Source organism: Rhea americana, unplaced genomic scaffold (genome assembly GCF_003343005.1).
Source record: "Rhea americana isolate MKP2758 unplaced genomic scaffold, rheAme1 scaffold_107, whole genome shotgun sequence".
NCBI lineage: Eukaryota > Metazoa > Chordata > Aves > Rheiformes > Rheidae > Rhea > Rhea americana.
The window spans coordinates 1,514,238-1,529,543 of NW_028185117.1; positions in this window are offsets into that span (position 1 = coordinate 1,514,238).

The window sequence follows — 15,306 nt, forward strand, 5'->3', positions numbered from 1 at the left end:
AAGGACCATCATGTGATCTTGCTTTCAGTGGCTTACACTTTTTTCAGCATTTTATMACTTGACATCAGTTATCTAAAAGCTCGTAAGAGGACGGAAAAGTATGTTATTTGGCCTGTACTGACACAACCAGCACTTTGAGGAGCAGATTGACTCTGGCTTTGGTATGAATTTTTKTCTCTTGAGTTGAAATCTCTGCTGTTTGATATGCAGAGCTCTGCTGAGATGGGGACTACCCTCCCTCCTTGAGCTCTCCAGTGTGTCACAACAGGCAGATTCATACAGCAGCCTTTGCTTCTACTAGATAGTCAAGTAAAGGGGAGAGATTTGCAGGAATCTTGCAGTTACTTACCATCTTCAAGACCTCTGTCTTATGTCRAACCTACATGAAATTGCTCAATAAGCTCAGAAGCTCACGGAGAGCAGCTAGATGGGGGAATARAAGGGACAGCTCGACAATTCCATWRSCYWAMYTTYYTTTTTTWAAAAAAARRRRAAAARRAAAARRAAAARRAAAAWYMMMWKKYMMSKKRARSYKRRGGSYKRMMAAWYYTTYMRSCMRSMAARRAMYKKTTWAAAWTTYMWKSSKKGKKSYYCMMYTKKTYMMMMCMRSCMARRAMYYSKYCCMWKGSYTTTKKTTTWRGGSMRSMMMMMWYCMRKWWTWAWKGKWWKGSYTWRSYTTKKWAAMYTKRRGRMYYYKRWWRSSRARRAAWWAAAMMRKWWYMAAARSYKKKKYYKSMRRMCYTKGKKGSMAMYYMRSCMMYKGKWAARRRSYYMMYYCYYCMRSCCMAWTYCYWRRWTWMSSYKSMRSMRGKYYKRWTTTTTWWTWRRRRAWWAAAWYSRRSYWRKTTKSMMYKGRRRWTTKKTKKKKYMWKSMRKWAARKTKSYWRSCSKKSMRRAAAMMMMAWKGKWRGSYKKWWTTYMRRMYKRARSCYWAARRWWWTTKKTTYMRRAMMRRAAMYYYTYYYYTWMCSKWAWKGGKTKSYTYYYSKTWMMRKKGRWTTKKWARKYYTKSYYMWTKKKKTYMRSMMMAWWAAMMAMSSCYKKWRSCMWTYSSCYKGKWAWKSSGGRARRMMAAWWRKYCCSRWWRKYMRGRWTWMMARKKGGSMRKWAWKGRWTTTKKKGSSRAMYKGKWAWTKRAAAAAARSYTTKGGRAMMAMCYYYWMYYMAARKTYMRSMMMWYSGRRSMWTTTWAWYMRKKSYTTYMAAAMSRAAMMWTKGSYTTTKSYYMMCYWAAMSKTYMRGGGSYYCCYYSSYYYYCCMAAARSMARSYKGKYMAARSYKRRKTTKSMAARSSGKYMRGRMYTKSMRRAAAMMMMWTYSSMRKYYKGRWYMAMYWAWKKTWMCCMRRWYMAMCYKKKRMMMYKKKRRSMWKSCYKGSMMMRSSKYMRSCCYWMCYKGSYKSYKSMWYCCMWKSYKRMMRGKYYKGGKKGKWRKKSMRRWKSMRGSYKGSYKSYTTKGSMRGGSCMRRWKKKSMRGGKWMSRMCYKKTTYYKRAMCCCYKKTWAAARSYWMCYYCMARRAAMCYTTTYYTKGRAMMRSCYYMRRARGRAWYYYCMWKKWWKGRRRRKYYKKKGGSYWRGKKSCMMCMMCYYCYYMRSMMCMMCMMYTTYYTWRKYCMMYYMMYYMWYCYKGGRAAMCYTYMMMRSYYYWARGGKKGSMRKYYKKKKWMCCYTYCYWWTKSMARRWTTKGSCMWWAMYKSMARSMMYYCCYWARGGRRGSMARRRKTYCYTTYCYTYYYCYYYKGRARGSSSMAAWKRWKSCCSKWRKTYYKSMWYYTTYYYSKKRAWTWRKKSMAAMCMWKSYKSCMAMMWKRRGRAMCYKSYTYMRSCCCCMMMWWMMAAAMYKSYKGSMWTYCCMMMAARSCCMARGRRRARKYCYYMWKRAAAWTTTKSYYMMSKTTTTYMMMRSCYYMWYMWTTWWWWTWRGRAMSRAMYKSMRGKYMAAWWWYCCMRSMAWTYMMCCSSYWRSYTWAMMRSYTKRRGSCCYKSCYYMRGGSCYTTYMMMMCMRSMMSKWWTWAMYWMMAARRAAMSKYMMCYKSSSYWRKYMWTWMYKKTYCMWTWMMRSSKKGRAMMMMRGKTYYTYCYTYMWTYMMMMMMCYYCMWWWKRAAARSYYYTYCCMMCMRRMYTKKTYCYYCMWYMMMMMMMMCYKGGKTWWTWRRAWWMMMCYWRRARSMMMAARSMRKKSMMMRGRRGRWTTYMRGRARRRSCMRGSYKSYKSMWKSYWWTYCCMMYKKYYYCMAAAAWWRRRRMMRRRSMARGGGSYWAARSCYYMMYYMMYKSYKSCCYKSSSYYCCYKSMWTYMMMRGGRMMMYYMMMRGGRMMMCCMARSYTYMRGSCMMCYKRRSMMMRRMYKSCYKSMRSCCMRSCYTKRRGGRMCCSGSCYYMRGRMCYTTYMMCCMWKSMMMWYCCCMMCMARGKKGRWKRRRWYYTWRSSKKKKGGSMAWKRRRAAARGGRARGRRRWKGSMWTTTTWMMWTYMARSMARSCYTTYCYYMAARGGKWARRAWWAMCCCSRAAARRAARGRAAARSMAMMRRMMWWAMCMRSYTYCYWAAAAWKRRGKYMMCYKRRSYKSMRGRAARGRAMYKGGGRWKGGRMYYCCCCYYSGKKGSYYCYKKTWMCYKKWMMRRARGSMRRMSRWWARSCCYYCMMYTYCMAMYKGRARKKSYKSMWKRMMMMAMYWWYCYTKRWKGRAAWYMWYCCYTWWYMWYCCCMRRRGGKKKWMYYSSYTWRRRKTYMRKTKGSMAWTYMAAWWMMRRRKYCYTWWTYCMWYMAAAMYTKRWTTKKYCYWARRWYYKKWRKWWTYYTKRARRRRRRAARGKTYMARRAAMMWYYYYTTYCMWWARSCCMWTYYKRAARGKYCCYKGGRRSYWAWWWKGRMMMMRRMYKGGGSMAAWYMWTTYYTKKWAWTYMWKKYYWMYKKKRMMWWMSGKTWAAAMMRSCMARGRRKTWWYCYKRAAAMYWWYYKSCMWKKKRRSCYTKKWARSCYTTWAMYTYCYWAAARKTTTWWWWWMYKKWWTWMYKKKGGGKTKGRWTYMAWWRGSYWAAWWAARKTTYCYYYTKSYYYTYCMAAMYKRAAWKKWAAAWWAMMMSGRRRARRWWRGSMWTTYYYYYCYWMMMMRSSGSMMMWWMMAAAWYCYTTYMMYKRAAAAAARKWMYWMMAMMRKYMAAMCYYYKGGKYMWWWTTYCYTTTKKKRAAARGSYTKKTWAAARKKKWWKKTWAWKSYYCCYKSCMAWTTTTYYTYYYYTWRSCYYYTYCYTYCMRGGSYYYYMWTWMMWTYCCCYTYYYYKKWRKTTTWAARGGKTTYCYTKGKTTKRMMAWTTTKSYKRARGSMAWTWWKSYWMCYKSCYTYYYCYKRRSYTWAMSSMWWAMMRSMRRARKKGSMMMMYWWKSMWWWKGKWARRWYYKKTTTWAAAAMMMYTKGRRSYTKSYWWYSRARSMRRWYMWWWKGSYTKKKKYCYTTKGRWYYWRSMRGGSCYKKKRARSCCYKRAAMYYMRSYTTKGGRMMRKYYYYTKKYYKRAAMYYSGGRAARRARKTTTTWWYMWTKRAMYKGRRRRRWTTTTYYKSMWTWAAMYKGRAAMMARRARKWARSMWTTWAAWKSYWMCCCSGRAAAMMARSYYYTTKGGRWKGSMAAMMRSMMMRSYWMMMSKKSYWARKTWARSMARKKSYYMARRRKYMARKKKWWTYMMCYTTYYKRWKRRGRAMCSGKTYYTWWTTTYMAWTTKSMAMMAMYTKKWAWTTTWWYYWMMRSYTYSSMAMSGRMCYYYWRGRMCYKGSMAMMMMMYYCYKGGGRMYWRGKKSMMMWTWMCCCYTYMMMWYSGRWTTKKWRRRGGRAAAAMMAAWYCMWKSMRRAMMRGRAMYYMMMWYCMMMMMRSYKGSYYYKRAWYMRSCMWWAAAARKWWYCMAMYYYYCYTTTTTYYTYCCYWWYMAWKRMMMMWTWRSSGKYMWWAMMRGSYTYMWYYYCMRGGSSSYYCMWYYWMMARKWRRARRRSCYKRMMWYCMMYWRSCSKTWMCMRSCYKKTTKSMRKYCMRSCYYCYKSMARRMYYMMCYYCCYTWAMYKRAMMMMARSYWWTTTWWYCMMYTYYYMRKTWWYMAARSCMAWKKWMMAWTWMMMMARSMRRAAAAMYTTTKRARSCYKGKTTWRGRRKWMYTTYMWTYMRKWARKYYYYYYYYYMMMMMMMWKRAWTYCCYWRKKKKSMAWTWWWMCMMYKRAWTYMARKTTYMRKYSKTYCCMWYMRKKGGRMMMYKRWWMSGGKKSYTTKSYTKGSYKKKKWWTTTYMRRAAARKTKKWMMAARKTKGSSKWMYYMARRMCYYYYYTYYTYYKKWAAAWWARGKTKGRAWYMRSYWAMMARSYWAAAWWWYMMCMAARKKGRARSCYKGRRRAAMYKKKSYWWTTTKGRAAAWYMAAWWAAAAAMYWRSCCMWKSMAMRRRSMRSMRVDHVWHRDARVMVMHWWWWWADRRRARRRRRRWWAWAMMMYHMHAMMMMYWHWKVHRMAWDRKSSBYMWMHDBKKTKKBVRMMAHKDWVYWMYWMYDSYSMMCVSCBHVKVVRSRSBDMYMVSDDDTWWWDRRRRRRVMRSRRRRVVSMRVWBMYYYMDVARVHDMYDSYKYTTTTTTTTTACTCCCCCCGAGCAGCTATTTCACCGGACAGAARAGAGTGCCGGGGGACAGAGGAAAGCAGGCAACCAAATCCATTAGCCCAAGTTATTYCACACAGGAAGGTTTTCTCTCCCACATACCTGCCTAGTTTCTCTTGAGCCCATGTAAGCGTGTAGCACCACAACACTCCTGCGCAAGACCTTGTATTTTCTTGGCTCTCCATCTGTTAACACCTGCACACACGTACTGCATGTCCCACAGGTGCTGCTCACGATACCAAGTCACAGACCTTCCAGGAAAGACAGGAGTGATGATACAGGATGAATTCACAAAAAAAGCAGTGCTCTAGCTTCCAAGTGAGTCGCTCTGTCCTCTGCTGCTGGCAAGTCCTGTCATCATCCCAAATACTACTTTAAGGAGGAACACCCACAACGAGGGAACTCGCTTTCTCAGCCACTATCTCAACATACTTGTTTTGCCAGGGACAAGCCACTGTACCTACAACGTGAAAATAAATTTGCTCCYTTTGAGGAAAATATGGAGCAGACATGGACAGAGTTGGTGCCAAGGGCTTCACAGGACCACCGGTGGGGACATGACACACACATCCCAACCTCAATGGAACCTAGCATGAAATTTGGGGAAACTTACAGGAAWCTAAGGAAATTTAAGAACTGTAGCCTAAATTCCAAGAGTCTGAAATGGTAACTTGAAGGACACACAAATCTGGATTTTGTTTTCATTTCCGTTACTTTTAAAGGCCTATTGTCTTTGTCAAGCAGACCCTCCCTACGCCGGACTCTAGAAGATGCGTGAGCCGCATTGGTACACAACATATACTGTCACAGCACAAAAGACATTTGGAAAGCTGAAATTGGATGAACTTCACAAGAAAAAGCCAGCTKGGGGAAAGCTATTTCGAAGTACCATTGCCAAGTTTAAGTAATATAGTAATGGTATGAGGCTGGACACATAAAATACCATCTGGATAATTAAAATACACACAAAAAAAGGGATATGGGGACAAAGGAACATCTGAACGTTAGGAAAGCAAAAATGGTAATAAATAAATAAATAAATAAATAAATAAATAACCCTTGATGGATACGTTCACGTCAGAGAAGGGAACTGTGCAAGATGGGGACAGTCAGCTTCTCTAGAGCTCAAGGCATATGCACCTCTCCTCTGACTTAACTCATCCCACAGATCACACCACCAGTTTAGTCTCAATTCTCTAAAGCATTTAACACCTATTTAAAACTTAAAACATAGGCTTTAATGCTTTTAAAACTTTAAACTCGCACATAAAGTACTGAAGGGCTTTTTCCTGCTTCAAATGAGTTTGCTGCTCTCTCCCCTACTATGTGCAAGAAATCATAGTTATTTTCTTCATCTCTCTCTACAGCTGCRTATAGTCTCACATGCAGCGAAAGCTGGTGCTATAACAGACGCTTTTATAATGTTAGAACTGTTTTGCATCAAGAACTGAACTAGCACCGTGGATAATAAATTTGACAAATTCTGCAGAACTTGCTTCTCCACCCCAAAGTTATCAGAAGGTGGCAGTATTTCAAAACGTTATTTTTCAGATCCTCCAGAGGGGCATTTATTTGTTAATTGACTGCTTGTTAATCATGTATTTTATTATCCCTAAAGTTTAAAGGTCAGGAGCTGTAAGGAGAGAAGCTCTGTCGAGTTGGAGTGGAAGCAGTGACCCACATGACACTRCAGGTTTGAAGGCAATTTGCCAAACCCAGTGCTATGAGGAGACCTGGATAGTTGCACTTGTTCCCCTACCACTTCTATTCATTGTAAAAYATTTGCTACTTTCTTTTAAAGAGGAGTCCACTTGAATAGGATGAGAATTTCCTAAGTGCCCATGGCTTACTCGTGTCCCAAAGTGATCCTTAAATTCAYCTACGTTACCAGAAAATATTTTGCCTGATTTGTACCCTGCAGCTTCTACAGATTTATACAGAGTATCTCTGTATTTCAAACCACAATCCATCCTTTTATCAAGTTACACACATCGTGCACTCGTGTCCCTTAAACTGAAAAACATCACGCTCCAACGTCTGAGCGGCCACTGCTTTGCCTTCTCCCTTGGAACAGCAGCAAAGCACACTTGAACAGCCACCACCTTTCAGTACCTACTGCTTTACGTACAGATGAACAGCCACACTCAGTGGCAAGACCTTCACCAGCCAGCTTCTTATGACGTCCACCTGGCTCTGTTTTGAACCTGTGAATCAAGTAGGAGGTAGTGTGTTCAGGAAAACCATTGCAAACGAAGTGCGGGTCCACAGTCTAGAGTTTCCATGTGCACCACCCTACAGTGAAGCTGTCCCTGATTAAATCAATGAAGAGGATGAGATGCAAAGTTTGAGTTCATCCGGCAAGTAAATCAGCAGAGGTTCCTAAAAAAATGGAAAAGGATAACAGCAATCTTTATCTCCCAGATTATTCTTCCAGTACATACCTCTGTTCACTTTTAACATGATTTTCTCCCAAAATTGTAGAAATACAGCTCAGAAGATCCAAGCAGAGATGGTAGAATATGCAGACACTTGCTAGGATTCACACACCTTCATCCCTCAGGTGTTTTTGCATAGCTACAGAAATCATACAGAAGAAAGACTTGTTTTGATGGTGCTTTAYTGAGTCCACTCACTGTGTTAAATCATCTGTGCCAAAATATTTGAAGAAACTATTAAATATCATAAAAACCACTCATGAGACAAAAAAAAAATTAAAAAAACACTGAAAAGATCCAAGTCAATGAGATACTTAAAGCAAGCCGAGATAAGCACTAGGAAGACAGCAACATTCCTAATCAGCCTTAAGTTGCAGTAGGCTTGGACTAACACTTCCCAGCATCTATGGGGTATTTATTTGGATTTACAAAAGTGCTTAAAATAGTGGAGCGTTTTCCTCTAAGTGCCTTTGAATTCACTCCAGAAAATGCAGCAAAAATTATACACGTGGCAAAGCACCTATGTGCACAAGTAGGGGTTGTGTGTCCAACTCTCGCTGCTTTTCAGCGGAAAAAAGGATGTCTACGTGACAATTCTACCTTTACATATACCTCTTCCTTGGAGCCATGCAGCGTAACCTACTAAAAACCAGCCAAGCTTGAATTTCATCACTCCCCCAGCACACACACTGTTTCTCTCTCTTCTCTATCATTTCTTTTTCCATTTTTCGGATGCTTTAACAGGACACGAGACTTTAAAATAAACCTTGTTTCTCACATTCAGATTTTGATCAACTAGGGGAACAGAAAGCAAACTTTCATGTATTATTAAGCACAACATACTCAGTGACTGCAGGGTACCTTCGCCTTTTTAAGGCGAATAAACCAACAGAACAAACGAGCTTATAGCACAGASGCAGAGTTGGCATGACCAAGAGTCAAGGAAGCTTGTTTAAATCCTCTAGATTTACACGCACGCAACTAAGAGGCTTTTCAGTCCTTGGTAAGAGACAATTCTGTTTCCCAGAATACAGTTCTTAGCCTTCAAGCACCAAGATGAGAACAGCTGTCTCTGCGGTAATTGGTAGATACTGTAAATCTGCATCTCGGATCTCTGAACAGTAACRTGCCAGGTGAGGAGTCATCCTGAAAGCAGCAGATCGACACTACAAACACACGCGTGTTTGCAACACCTCCAACCCGTGACCTTTCTACGCAGGCAACTGCAGCACGCTTGCAGGGGCCGAGCGGAGAGGAAGGGATGGCTTGGAGAATTTTAATTCATTTCAATTGACACACTCATCCCCTGAGATTTTGAATCTGGGATGGTTTTATGACTTTTTAACAATGTAATGAAGTTCATCTTTACCTACAGTCCCTTTGCTGAGATCTGTTCCAACAGCAAAACGGCATTTGTCTATAGCTAGAAGAAAAAACCCAGCATATAAAGGTAAACARCAGGTGAAATTCCTATGAATATGGATTCTCCGCTTCCCTTGAGTAGGCACTGATCGAACCCAGTGCTCAATATTCTGCGCTTACCTGAGAAAATGACTTAAGGTACTGGATGCTGAATATAGGTTAAACTCTGCTCACATTAAATCAATGCAAAACAGACATTTGCTGCATCTACTCAATGTCTCCAGCAAGGCAACTATGAGGAAGTTTYGTCCACCTTCACTCTGATAGGAGAAGATCGAAAGGCGGAGGCACGGAGCTATAAACATCGTAAGATACACATCCTCAACCACCAAGAGAAGAGCAGACATCTTTGCCTTTTTCCTCAGAACAGTTAAGACCGCCAAGCTGCCCACGCGATAAAAGGAAACCTACCGCCTCCTGTCAGCATTTGCATAAGGTCACCCCTTCACAACCGTTTGTGTCAGAAAGCCCTGTTCTGCAAACCCTTGGCAATGGCCCGCGCTGCCGCGCTTCGTTCCTGCGGTGAAGCATGAAGTTGAACAGCGACGTAGGAGCTTTACCACAGCCGCTCTCCCTCTTCCTACAACACCAAGGCTTCTCTGGAAGCACCTCCGTGTGGCCAGGCTGCTTTTCAGTACAACGAGGCCAACTTGGGGTATCGCATGCAGCTGTGAAATCGCTAGTCATCTGCCGTTACCTGCAGCAGGGCCTCCACGGGCTTCGACGGGCAGAAGGCAAGTTCGTAGCAAGACAGAAAGGTCTCTGCTATTTAGGTGGACTGCAGAGAAAACGAGGCCTCGTGCCCTCAGGTTGYACCTATCTTTTGTGTTGTTACCTCCTAGCAAAATTAAGGGAGAGAGAGACGAATAAATCTCATTTGTACTCCAGAGACGAGAGCCACCCTCAAGCTCAGTTATATTGCACAGAGCCCAACTGAGCTGCCTGAGACAAAAGCAGTGGCATGTTTTCAGCACAGGCTCTTCTTATAACAGCAGCTGGTTTGCAAAGTTTTACAAGTACTTAGGCATTGCTTTACTTAGTACTGCAGTGTTTAACCGATTAAGGAGCCCGATCGACGTTTCGAAGGAAGTTAAGCACACAGAAGTGTAAGTCATAGCTACTTGTTCCTGGTGTTATTTAAGGGTCTTCTGTATGGTCGAGGGCCAGCAGTTTTTCATCATCTTTCCCCATGTGCAAAGTCAACCAGGTCTGGACCAGCAGGAACTCCCAATGCTCTAGAGATGCAGATTTAGACACCCCATCTCTCTAAAATCCAGCTCTGACTGACCTAGGAAAACAAACCTCCTTAGAGGACTAGATGTCACTTGTGTTGTTTTGGAAGTCTTATGTCCTTTTTAGCTTCACAAGCAATCTAGCTCATATCCAGGAAGGAGTTAAAAGTCCTCTCTGCACAGTAGTTAATGCTAGAATGATTTTTCCTCGTATTGGTTTCCTATACACTTAGTTCCCAGAGAGGGATAGTTTTGCATTGGCATGAAGYAGACTGGAAGAAAACAGCCTTCCCACGGCTTTGCCAAGTGAGGCGCTGCCGCACACAGCTTGACTACACTGATACTATACGCTTTGATTTTCCCTGTAAATAACAGTGCTTGAGAAAACAGCCAGGTGAAGCCTCTCATTACACAGAAAAAAGGAGTTAGGGAGCACAGGGCATCTTACTGGGTGCCTCTCCTAACCCCCCACCCCCTTCTATTTTCCCAGATTTGAGCTTTAGAACGGGCTTTATTTTGCCTGCAGCAATTTCCTTCAATAACTGCAATTATTCTCTCCCATTGTTCTGACTCTACAAGCAAATTAGGGGAATTCAAAGGCAATTTTCACAATTGTTTGTTGTCAGGGGCTTATGAACGACTGCTTTATTTTACTGGGACATTTCATTAAGTAAATAACAAGTATCACACAAAAGCTAGATAAAGATCAGCTCCTTTAGGGACAGATCCTGCCTGGTGCTTCGGTGAGGATGCAGAAGAGCAGGAGGCCCAAAGGGACTCCGTCCTGCTGGACATAACCACAACTTGCGCGTTTAAGGAAGGGCAGGATTGCTCTCTCCAGTTCTCATCAGACAGCCCCGAAAGGCTGGGGGTGAGCCATGCCTCTGTCCTTACTCTAGAGCRGGCCTGCAGTATCCAGGGACGAGGTCTGCTCTGAAAGCAAAGGGCTTCAAAGCAGAATTCGCTGTTTCACAGAACCKGCAGTGCAGCTGCATACGCTTCCTTATTCCAAAGCCCCTCCTGACGTTTAGCATCTTGTTACGGTCATCTGAATAACTGCAGCAAATCTAAAGAGACTCACCTTCGCTCGGCTTGGCGCGAGGAGCTGCGTGAGCCTGCAGCGACTCGGCCTCCCGCTCGGTCCCGTGCACCTTTAACTGCACCTCCGAACCGCTCGCCTGTGGCGGTGCGCAGTACGGTTTGCTCTCTACCAAAAGGCATTTCCTCTTAAGCAGCAGGGACCCTGGATGCGAGTACTTATCTTTACAGTTCTCATTCCGTACATGTTTCCCGGTCTACTTGGAAATCTGTGCGAACAGGGGAGGCTCTCCCACCGCCCTGCCTCTCAGTGCTTGCGCAGCYGGCAGAGAGAAGTCGCAGGCCACACCGAAGAGCGCCGAACAGCCAGCACGACAGCCTCGTCCTTGTGACRCACTGCATGGGAAATAACGCTCACAGAGGGAGCTAGGAACAACRGCAAAGCTACCTTCTCTGGAAAAAATCCTAAGCTGAAGCCTCTAAAAAGCCTAGACTCACGTATCCGCTTTTCTTCCACAAAGTATCACGCAAGTGAGGAGGAAAAAAAAATGTCATCAATCCATGGGAGGGTATCAGGAGCACAAGCCAAACTGTTTCACGTGCAGTATGCATGGAGCGAAGTGACGTGTGAGACAAACCTAAGCTAACAATTTACAAATGCTCCCATCTCTCTGAAGTTCTTAACATGTAATACGACCGATTCCCACTTCCATCAGTATGCACATAYTCCTCTATCAGGCCACTGTACAGTGAAGGCAGATATAAAAGATGAYCAGCCTAATATTTTTACTTTCTTTTCTTAAGAAAGTGACACTTACTCAGATAAGCAGAGGTTTTATGTATGTCTACTGCCTCTCCTCCACTCACACCTTTTCAATCCTCTGATCAACTGCATTCAAATTCAGCGGAGTGGGAGATGTCTCAAAGACAATCAAGCTACACAAGATTAAGTGGGACTCGACASAGCTAGCATCGTGCAGGTATTTTGCCAGACAACCTTCTGGTACTTGCAGAACTGCCTAACTACATAATTAATGTTGATGAGAAAGGACAGAGAAAGGAGAAGCTTGAGCAAAATACTTGTAACCTGAACCACAGGTCCAAATTTCGAATCCTACCTGCTCATCAAGTATCATTTGCGCATGACAGATTTTGTGCTCWCTCCAGTAACGAGAGAAATCAAATCTTTCTTCTTCTTCTCAATGACTCAGCAGGGAGAGAGGATCAGAGGCACTGACAGAACAACTATCAACCCTCGTAGTGGTAAGGTGCTCTGAAGAGGACTTAGGTCACAGATGCAGCTGGGCAACCCTGTCTCCTCTAGAGCTTGAACACCCCCAAGCACCAAGTTCTACAGAAACCAGTCTCCAACTCAAAGGGTGGTAACTCTCCTTCTGATTCAGCTGCATCTGAGGTGTGGSGGGAAAAAGAGATGAGATGAGGAACAAAGCCTTAGAGAATCAGAGAATTGCAGAGTCTTTCGGAGCAGAAGAGACCTCGGGAGGTCTAGTCCAAAACTCCTGTTGCAGCAGGGTTAAAGCCTTGTTCAAACCAGGCTGCTCAGACCCCTGGTATTGTGCAGTCAGGTCCTCAGGACACATCAAGTGTCTTGAAAAGTCTTGAAAGATACAATGGAAAAATTAAAAGGAGCAAAAGATTAACAGTATGAAAGATAGAGAGAAGTCAGAAGAGTAAATATCACACCAGTCCTGTTTTTCCTTCTGCATGGAGAAAGCTGTTCTTCCCTGGAGTGCTCTCTTGGAGGAGTGTGATTACCAGTACATCCCTTTGTGTCAGAGATGCACGCTCATAGGAATTTCCATAAATCCACAGGCAAAAAAACTGACTCCAGCAGGAGGGGATTAGCAAACTCTCTTCCAAAGGCTTATCCTAAGGCAACTTGAGCCTGGTTCTGGAAACATTACTCTAATCTCAGTGCCAAAGAAGATGGGAATTGCTAAGCTCTTCTCACAATAGGTCTGCAGACCCTAACCCGAATGAGCCATGTTTATAACTTCTACTCTTAGTTTTCTGAATCCTCTTTCTCTGCTGTCTCTGCAAAAGACAAGAACACACAATCTGCTCTGATAAAATTAATCTGTGCTCCAAGCTCCCCATGCCTAAGGAGAATTGGCGCTTTATTCATGGACTTTCTGCTATCCAAGAGTGTGTTTTTCACCCTCTGAGAACAAAGGCAGCAATTCTGTTCCCCCCCCCCCAAAAAAAGGCCTATAGACCATAGATGTGCTCACTCCAAATAATACATAGATTATTGATATGCCATACAGAAGCAGGGAACATTTGAATACAGGAATCTGGGAACCGAACTTGTGACTCATGAACTGCAGCACTCAACAGGCATCAGGCCAGTTTCTCAATTTTTCCAATATTAATTGAGAAAGGAAGGCAAAGCTATCTCTGAAGTAATGCATCCCCCTGGCTCAGGAACCTCTTCATGGCAATGTGATTTGACTCGTGAAGCTAAGCGCTAGTAATCAAAACCCTCCACTGCCAGCTAGGAAGCATATACAGAAGTCTCCTGAAATAAGACCTCTCTTGTCCATCTTCCCTTTACCATGACACTGAAGCTTAGGGCTTTCCTCTGCTCCTGCTACTTTCCAGATCAGCAGTTTCTGAACATGGAGAAACGCCTCCCAGGTCCTGTTTTTGCCCCATCAGCTCCAGGCTGGAGTGTGCTCTGTGGATGCCATGCCCCCCAGCAAGGTCTCTCTCCTTCTCTTCCCAGTGGACTCATCTCACCCAGACAGCAGCAGCCAGAACTCAAGCTGAAACAAATCRGTAAAACCAATCAGGATCGTTCAGCTCCCCCCCTCTTTTTCTTTTCTTATTCCCTCATAAACTAAATTTATAAACTTAAGTGAGGGCAGAAAAATAATCAATGCTTTCTAGAGCCATTAGTGGAAACATCTGATGATAAACAACACTGCTAGCAAAAAAAAAAAAAAAAAAAAAAAAAAAAAAAAAAAAAAAAAACCCAAATCTTAACACTGTAGTCTTCTCTATTGGCAGTCTTAGGCTGGCTTTGTTACGGCCAGTCAATAGAAGGTTACTTTATGATAATTTAAAAAAGATTATCTTGTCAGTTGCTGAAAAAACATAAATAGCAGTACACTGATAGATAAAATAAGGCTGGGTAGCTGAAGAGAAATAATGAGTCTAAGCAGCCTGGATCTAACCCTCTTTATTCCAAATGACAGTTCTGCACATTAAGCACATTTTTAAACAACACAYGCTTGCCATCCCAATATACAACAGCATCCAAACTACCAAAGGATGTTTTTGATTCAGACCTTCATTTAGCATAGAGCTGCAACACCAGAAGGACCTGATCTAGAGACACCACATGCAGTGGAATTCCAATGTTCTGGATCTGTCAGTGGCCAGCAGCCCAAAACTTTGGATATGGCATACGAATAGGGGGGTGTATGCAGCAAAAATCCTCTTCTCCATCACTCTCTCCTAATTTGCTGCAGTGCTTTCAGAGACTGCAGCTACACTGCTGCATTTGCAACGAAATCATGAGTTGGGCAGAGACYAGAGTTGAGCTGCCCTACCTTTTCCGGGAAGCACACGCACCAAAAGACCCCAACGACTTGTAGTCTTTTGAGCTATCTTGCACCAGACCAGATAAAGGTACCCGCACAGGGACAACTCAAATCATTCTGGGTGAGGCAGATCAATCTAGAGGTATGAGAAMAAAGTTCCCCAGGCTTGCAGCCATCTACAACACCTTCAGCTGATGAGCTAATAACCTCTGTAATACACACTGGCTACTACCAGAGCCATCCAGGCCTTCAATCTACTATTTATTACCTTTTCTAAACTACAGTCGGACCCTTAATATAAAGAATGACCATTTTATGTTTGCTTGTCTGAATATATACGAGCACTCAGCCACATCATTAAAATAATTTCACTGCTAAGCTAAACCTAATACTCCAAACAGATAGAGTAGAATTTAAATTAGAGGGAAAAGAGATGGTGATTCCTTATAAAAAGGTCCTGAGATGTGACAGGAAAGACGAAAACGGGTTTGTATAAAATAACAAGCCCATAAAAATGTGAACTTTACTGCAAAGTTTTCTGAGCTTTGACAAAATTTCAGTTCACTTCTGAGTTTTAAGTGTGATTTTGCATTTCTTTGCAATTTTTGTGTTCTGCCGGCAACAAAAGCAAAAGTATTGAAATACTACCAGTGAAATAATGGGCGCTTTGAAGCCAATGCCAAAGCTCAGCAAGGTCAGGTTTCTGCTCCACAAGAAGGACATGCTTGCCACAGTCCCAAATTGGCCCAGATCAAGAGGAGAAAATCATGGCAACTGAGAGCAAAAGATGAAGAAGGAGCTTATGTTAACAACCCTAACCAACTTGCTGCACACACCTGGTATTTTTATAAAGCCTCAGGGCCTGGAGACATGGGATSGGAGAGGAAAAAAGCCATTGTTATCTAGAAATATATTACTCATTTTGTGGCTATGTGAGAGGCCAAAATCCAAGATTCGCAGTGGCTCAAAGAGA